Genomic DNA, 7,532 nt, shown 5'->3' on the forward strand with positions numbered 1-7,532 from the left:
GATATTCGAGGTCGAATGTGATGCAAGCGCATTGGGTGTGGGAGCTGTGTTGTCTCAAGAAAAAGGCCAGTGGCATTCTTCAGTGAAAAATTGAGTGAAGCCCGAAAAAAATGGAGTACTTATGATCATGAATTTTATGCAGTTGTGCGTGCTTTGAAGCAATGGGAGCATTATTTAGTGCAAAGAGAATTCGTTCTTTATACTGATCATGAAGCTTTGAAGTTCATCAACAACCAGAAGAGTGTGAGTAAAATGCATGTAACATGGGCCACTTTCCTTCAAAAATTTCCTTTTGTGATTAAGCATAAATCTGGATCTCTCAATCGTGTTGCTGATGCTTTGAGTCGGAGAGCAAACTTGTTGATTACTTTAGCACAAGAGATTGTGGGGTTTGAGTTTCTAAAGGAGTTATATGAAGCTGATTTTGATTTCAAAGAAGTTTGGGCAAAGTGTGATCAAAATCAACCTGTTTCAGATTACTACATCAGAGAAGAGTATTTGTTTAAAGGTAACAGGTTGTGCATTCCTAGCTCATCCTTACGAGAGAAGCTTATTCGAGATATTCATGGGGGTGGTTTGATTGGACACCTTGGCAGAGACAAAACCATTGCAGGAATTGAGGAACGTTATTTTTGGCCTCAGTTGAAGAAGGATGTTGGCAAAATTGTGAAAAGGTGTTATGTATGTCAGGTACCAAAGGGTCAAGCACAAAATACTGGTCTTTATATGCCTTTACCAGTTCCTAATGACATTTGGCAAGACTTGTCTATGGACTTTGTCTTGGGACTTCCTCGAACCCAAAGTGGGGTCGATTTTGTGTTTGTTGTGGTTGATAGGTTCTCTAAAATGGCACACTTTATAGCTTGTAGAAAGACTTCAGACGCTACTCACATAGCAAAACTATTTTTCAGGGAGGTTGTGCGTTTGCATGGTGTACCCAAAACCATTACATCTGATCGTGACACCAAATTTTTGAGTCACTTCTGGATTACCCTATGGAAGCTATTTGGTATTACCTTGAAACGTAGCAGTACAGCGCATCCACAAACTGATGGCCAAACGGAGGTGACTAATTGAACGCTTGGCAACATGGTTCGAAGTGTTTGTGCTGATAATTCAAAGAAGTGGGATAATGCCTTGCCTCAGGTAGAGTTTGCTTACAACAACGCAGTTCATAGTGCCATAGGAAAGTCTCCTTTCTCTTTGGTCTATACTTCAGTTCCTAACCACGTCGTTGACTTGGTAAAACTTCCCAAAGCTCATGGAGTCAGCGTAGGCGCTCAACATATGGCTAAAAACATTGTGGAGGTTAAAGAAGAAGTGCGTGATAAGCTGGAAAAAACCAATGCTAGGTACAAAGCTGCTGCAGATAAGCATAGGCGTGCCAAAGTTTTTGAAGAGGGAGATTATGTGATGGTGTATCTCAGAAAAGAGCGATTCCCTGTTGGAACCTATAGCAAGCTGAAGCCGCGCAAGTATGGACCGTATAAGATTTTGAAGAAGATAAATGATAGTGCTTATGTTATTGACCTGCCAGCATCTATGAGAATTTCAAGCACCTTTAATGTTACAGATTTGTATGAGTACCATGAAGATGAAGCCCTCTATTCTGATGATAACTCAGGGGCGAGTTCTTGAAAGTGGAGGAGCTGGCGTAGAGCGTTTAGCAGAGGAATTTGAAGCACAGCTTGATGGGCGCAAGGTGAAGACGAATAGGCCATGAGTATTAAACGCCATGATTTAAATAACATTCAATATGTATAATTAATAGTGCAAATTACAAGTAGAATAAATAGGCAATGTAAGCGTTGCCTTAGGCATCATTTTTTATTCCAGAATAATCAATATAGTCTGTGAGAATTCTCTCACTTTTCTGGTGGATTCCAGATGAATCTTTAAGGGGCCTGTCTGCACTCCGGATAATCCTACGACACGTGTGACCTCATCATCATATCACAATATCTCCCCATATGCCGGTACTACCAACGCCACATATAGGGTCTGTCAACACGTCGACTACTCCTACGACAAGTGCGACCTCACCAAGGGCGGAACCAGAAATTTTTCAACGGGTGGGCTAGCTAAAGTTATTAGCTTTAAAATTTAGTGATTATTTTTTTTTTGGTACTTACAATTTCTATAGTCTTTCTAGAAATAAAAGTAAACATTAAATCATATAAACCAAGCTAGTTCATAGCTCCATAGACTAATTTTCAATAAGTTTTAACATAAACCAAATAGGGTTTAACACCATAGTGGATTGAACATCTAAGATTTTTTTACCTAGATTGATCTTAGGTTCTTTCATGCATTCATATTATAGATGAAAAGTTATTTTATGTAAAAATATTGACTAAGTATGAAAAATGGGTTTTCGAAATAATCATTTTCTTAAGATAATTTTTGGCGGCTTTTATTCCTTACACATCAAATAAGAAAACTTGATTTTATGGGATTTTAGTATGAAGTATATATTGACTTAATGAGCCATTATTTTTAGCCTAAATCGTATTTTGCACTAAAACCGATTTTTCATATTTTGATTTAGTGGGAATTTGATTTTCTAGTATTTTTATTTGAATCCAAATGGGGGGTACTTCCTTATTTACATTGTAAACTTAAGTAAATGGAGTAATATAAAAATAAATAAAAGTAAAATGACAAAGACATTTACTTAAATGTTGAAAATGGAAATAAGGTAATCTGTACAACTGCTAATACTGAAAATAAGTTAAATATATATATAAGTTTTATATTTTTTTCTTAAAAAACACGGGCTACAGCCTACTGTAGCCCTTAGTGTCAGTTCCGCCCTGGACCTCACAAACATATCACAATATCTCCCCATATGCCGGTACTACCAACATTGCATATGGGGTCTGTCAACACGCCGGCTACTCCTACGACACGTGTGACCTCACAAGAATATCACAATATCTCCCCATATGCTGGTACTACCAACGCCACATATGGGGTCTATCAACATGTCGGCTACTCCTACGACACGTGTGACCTCATCATCATATCACATAATCTCCTTACATGCCGGTACTAACCAACGCCACATATAGGGTCTGTCCGCACGCCGAATAATCTTACGACACGTGGGACCTCACAATCGTAGGGTGGTACTTATACGGGGTAATCAAACATCTTTATAAGATAATATATATATACTATAATTCCCAAAATAGCATAAACCTCAACCACAATATAACATCCGATAATTTCCCAATTAAAAACAATAAATTAATATCCTAAACCCACATAGTCAACATAACTAAACAACGCTCAAGACCTGTCAGTAGGGTCATTTTAATCTTCCTACGAAGGTAAAACTACCTAGGAAGTCTCACGGTCAACCCAACGTCAAACTAACCAACCTTGGTCAAACGGGCCCACGAGGTCCACAACCTCCAAATTTCGATCTGAAAGTTCCTATAGGTTATACAAGGTCTAGGATACACGTCCTGCAAGTTTGGTCCAAATTGGACGGTCGGATCGCTCACGATCGCACGATCGGACAGTTACTATAAACCTAACCCTAGGCTTGGCATTTCGGGAGTATCCGGGACTCCGTTTTACAATCCGTCGAATCCCACATGATCCTAGGAATACCTAGATCAACATATATTAAATTGGAGTCAATCCAATGGTCCGAACCTATCGAACCCGGATAACGCATAATAGGCGATATCCGTTCGAGACTCAAACGGTATTCAAATTGAAATCCGAGCACACCTAAGCACTCGTGAGGACCAGGAGATCACATCGGGACCCAAAGCCCTTTTCTCACGGTGCCCACGCCACCACGCCCCGCATGGGTGTCCAAAGCGATAACCCATCAGCTAGATTATGAAGAAATGATGAATTTCCATACCTTTATCACAAAAAATGGCGGCGGAGAGAGAGATCAAAGCCGCGAAGTTTCAAGCGAAAACCGGCCTAAAACCACACTTTACGGCGGCTAGCGGCGGCCGATGTCGGGAAGGGTCGGGTCGTGGCCGAGGTCCTTTTAGCACGGATCCCGTTTGCAACCGTGGCGGTGGCGGAGTTTCAAGAGAGAGAGGGCTGCCGTCGCGAGGAGAGAGAGAGGGGTGAGGGCTTTTCGACTTTATCAAACCCCTTTCGCAATATTTACGATTATGCCACTGAGGGTATTTTGATCATATCTCTCTCGTTACAACTCCGATTCGAGCCCACTATGTGTCTACGAACTCATCTCAATATGACCTACGTAACCATACCACTCGTTGTCCCAAAGTCCTTCCGGATAATAAATGACCAAATTACCCCTACCTAAAGGGAAATTTCGTAATTTCACTTAAATAATTTAAATGGGTAATTAAATTTGAAGTCGGGGTGTTACATGTTTCATCATTCTCTGTCTTTTGCTTTATATATATAGATAATGTACCTATTTTTAATTTATAAAAAAATTTACAGAAATTTCAATTACAAAGTAATGGATCCTTTTTTAAAAAATTTGTAAATAAAGTACCTATATTATATACATATTTATATTTTTTTATAGGTACATTATTTATTGGATATGTAATTTAGGATTTTTTGTTTGTTTGAAATTCTAGGGATTGGCGATGTATAGAGGGAATGCCAACCAAAATAAATGGAGTGGTTGATATGCTATTGATAGGGACTATTAATTATAATTAAGGTAGTAAATGACGTGCTTGAAAATAAATTATAAATAAAATATGAAAGTAGGTGGTAAATAATGTAATTTAGTTAATAAAATATGAAAGTAGGTGACAAATCTCTCACATGGTTAAATTTGAGCTTTCAGTAAAGATTTAAAAATAGATTTAAAATGGGTGGATAAATGACTAGGATAAAGTAGTTGTAAGGGTCTATATCGGAAGAAGTCAAAATTTTAATCACACTACAGAAAACACATCCATTCATACTAATCCAACCATTTTTTTCCCACGGCATATGCTATTGTACAACATCTATAAATAGGGCATGGGGGAGCAGGGCATCGCACTGTATCTGCATGCAAGTCTTACAAGCCACCATTAAATTAAGCCCCAAAGTTAATTAATTTGTTAATTACTAGTGTTGATCGATCATCATGCAACTCATGGGATGTAGTCGAAGCCTGTTTGCTAGGTTTAATGTGGCGTGCAGAGTGGGGCTTTTTAATGTTTCACGCCCAGCCACCACCAGCTACCCCAACAACAGGGAGTGGGAAGACTACTTCGACAACAAGGGTATTATTCCTTCTATGACCTCAGCGGCGACGAGCCGACGAGGTTTTCAAGGGAGCAGGACGCTTGCAGATATGTTCGTACCTCCTATTGGTCCTCTGAAGACTTTCCAGGACCTGATTGGTTCCGATTATGAAAAGCATACCCAACTTACCGATGGTTCTAAAAACCATAAGCAGGTTTAATCGCACAATAATTTCTTTTTAATTCTTTATTAGTTTGGATAATGTAATAAAACACTCTTTCACTCGTGTTTTTTTCTCTCGTTTGAAACAGGTTGAGCTCTGTATGCTAAGGTGGAAGAATCTGTTTTTGTTCTTTTCAAGCCTGGACACTTGTGACCGTGAACATCTTTCAATTCTGGGGTCAGTTAATGCTGAGGTAAGTAAAACAGAGGATTATAAGCTTGTATGGATCCCCGTTGTGGAGGAATGGAATGAAAAAGAAAAGAAGGAATTTGACAAGTTGAGGTCTCAGATGCCGTGGTACACAGCCAAGTGTTCCTGCTTACGTATATCAGACATTAAGAATAAGTGGGATTACGAGGGCAAGCCTATCTTGGTTGTGATGGACTCAGACGGCCAAGTGAAAAACAGGAATGCTCTCCGAATGTTTGGGGAAAAGGGTTTCACGGCCTTTCCTTTCTACGCTGCTCGCAATTAAACGGATCGATCATCTGATATGGATATTGTAATCTTAAAAGTTAAGAGGTTTTGCTTCATATGAAGTGGATTTCTTAACATATAATATAGTAGGAAGACGAAAGACAATAAATGAAGCGAGGAATTAGCTTCGAATTGTTTGTATTGGAGTTTTCAAGTTTAAATAAACATTATTATATTATTATTATTATTAGAAGAGAGACGGAAAAATTATCTTACAAACGTCTCAGTTTAATGAATGTATGTGTCTCATTAACTGCTTATTATTAAGTGTCCATTAAAATCTCTCCGCCTAACTACTTAACTTTTGTTTTTTAACAACGCAATATTCTAAATTGCTCACTATTCTAACCCACTTTTTTGAAGAATGCAGTATTAAATTGCTCTCACTGCTCTAACCCGCTCTTTTGAACCCATTAAGGTTCTCATCATAAGCACTTAATAAGCTCTATGGGTTCAATACCTTACTATTGTACGTACTTGAAAAAATTTCAGTCATGAGTGCCAAGAGGAATTTGAGAAATGGCGGAATTATATAGTACTCAATTGGGGGACCCTAAGCAAGCATTAGGCATTAAGGGGGAGGAGGGGGGGACACTTATTTAATGGACACTTATTTTTTGTTTGATTTTCGAACTCAGAGTTTGAATGTAAGGGTAAAGAGCCTAATAATACGCCTACATCAATTTTGTGATAACACATTTGAAAAATCAATTAGAATACAACAATATTGTTTTTACTTTATTAAAAAACAAAAAAAGCAAATGTGTGGAAACTCGAATCATCCTGCAATGTGTGGGCCTTACCTGCATGCTTGTTCTGTTGTGTCACTTTCACCCTGTTTTTTTTTTTTCTCAAATGTGGAGTCTGAACGATCAGCGACGCCTTTGGACTGTTGGCTTGGCTGAGTCCTGAGTGTCACAACAATAATTTCACATGAAAGAATGGCCAAAAAAGGAGGACACGTTACACGTATATCTATATATATATATAAGCGATGATTTACTTTATTTTATCACTTACACCTTTTTAGTTATAAAAGAGTGTAAGTGGATAAAATAGAGAAAAATGAGTGGGAAAATCACCACTCATATATAATTGCTTCCAGTTTTGTCAGAGGCCGAGCCATGTGGCACAAGCACAAGCAAAAAGGCCGTTTATGGATTTGTAAAAGGTAAAGGCAGTGGGCCAAAGGAAGTCAGAGATAGATAGACAATCTGCAAATACAAAGGATTAAGTGGAGGAGAGTGGAGACTGACCCAAAGCTGAAAAGGATAAAGCATTCCCACGTTGAGCATTATTCACAAAGGATAATGCCTTGGAAAATCATTACTTTTATTAAAAAGAAATAAATCCTTTATCAAATCCCAACTAACACTAGGAAGCAAGAAGTTTAAGGTGATGTCTTCTTAAATTACACTAGGGAGTTAAAGAGTTTGTAGCTGAAATGATTAAAAACAGTTATTTATGCACTTGAGATGCTGTGTTTGATTCTCCTCTTTTTTAATATCGCTTGTGTTAAAATTATGAAAGATATAAGACAACTCTAATACGAATAATACACGAAATGTAAGCTCTTAGGGCATATTAACGGTAAAGGAAAATAATTATAAAAATTTATTCTTTCATATTAACTGTAAAA

The 7,532-nt window shown here is 38.0% G+C and overlaps 1 long non-coding RNA gene across 1 annotated transcript; it reads left to right on the plus strand.

The window, feature by feature from the left end:
• Window positions 1-4,933: 4,933 nt before the first annotated feature.
• On the plus strand, window positions 4,934-6,071 carry LOC148919951 (uncharacterized). The gene is made up of 2 exons (XR_016124450.1): window positions 4,934-5,407; window positions 5,505-6,071. It is a non-coding gene; the product is annotated as an uncharacterized LOC148919951 (long non-coding RNA).
• Window positions 6,072-7,532: the final 1,461 nt, after the last annotated feature.

The sequence above is a fragment of the Prunus mume genome, linkage group LG2 (assembly GCF_029339155.1).
Source record: "Prunus mume cultivar Tortuosa linkage group LG2, ASM2933915v1, whole genome shotgun sequence".
Lineage (NCBI taxonomy): Eukaryota > Viridiplantae > Streptophyta > Magnoliopsida > Rosales > Rosaceae > Prunus > Prunus mume.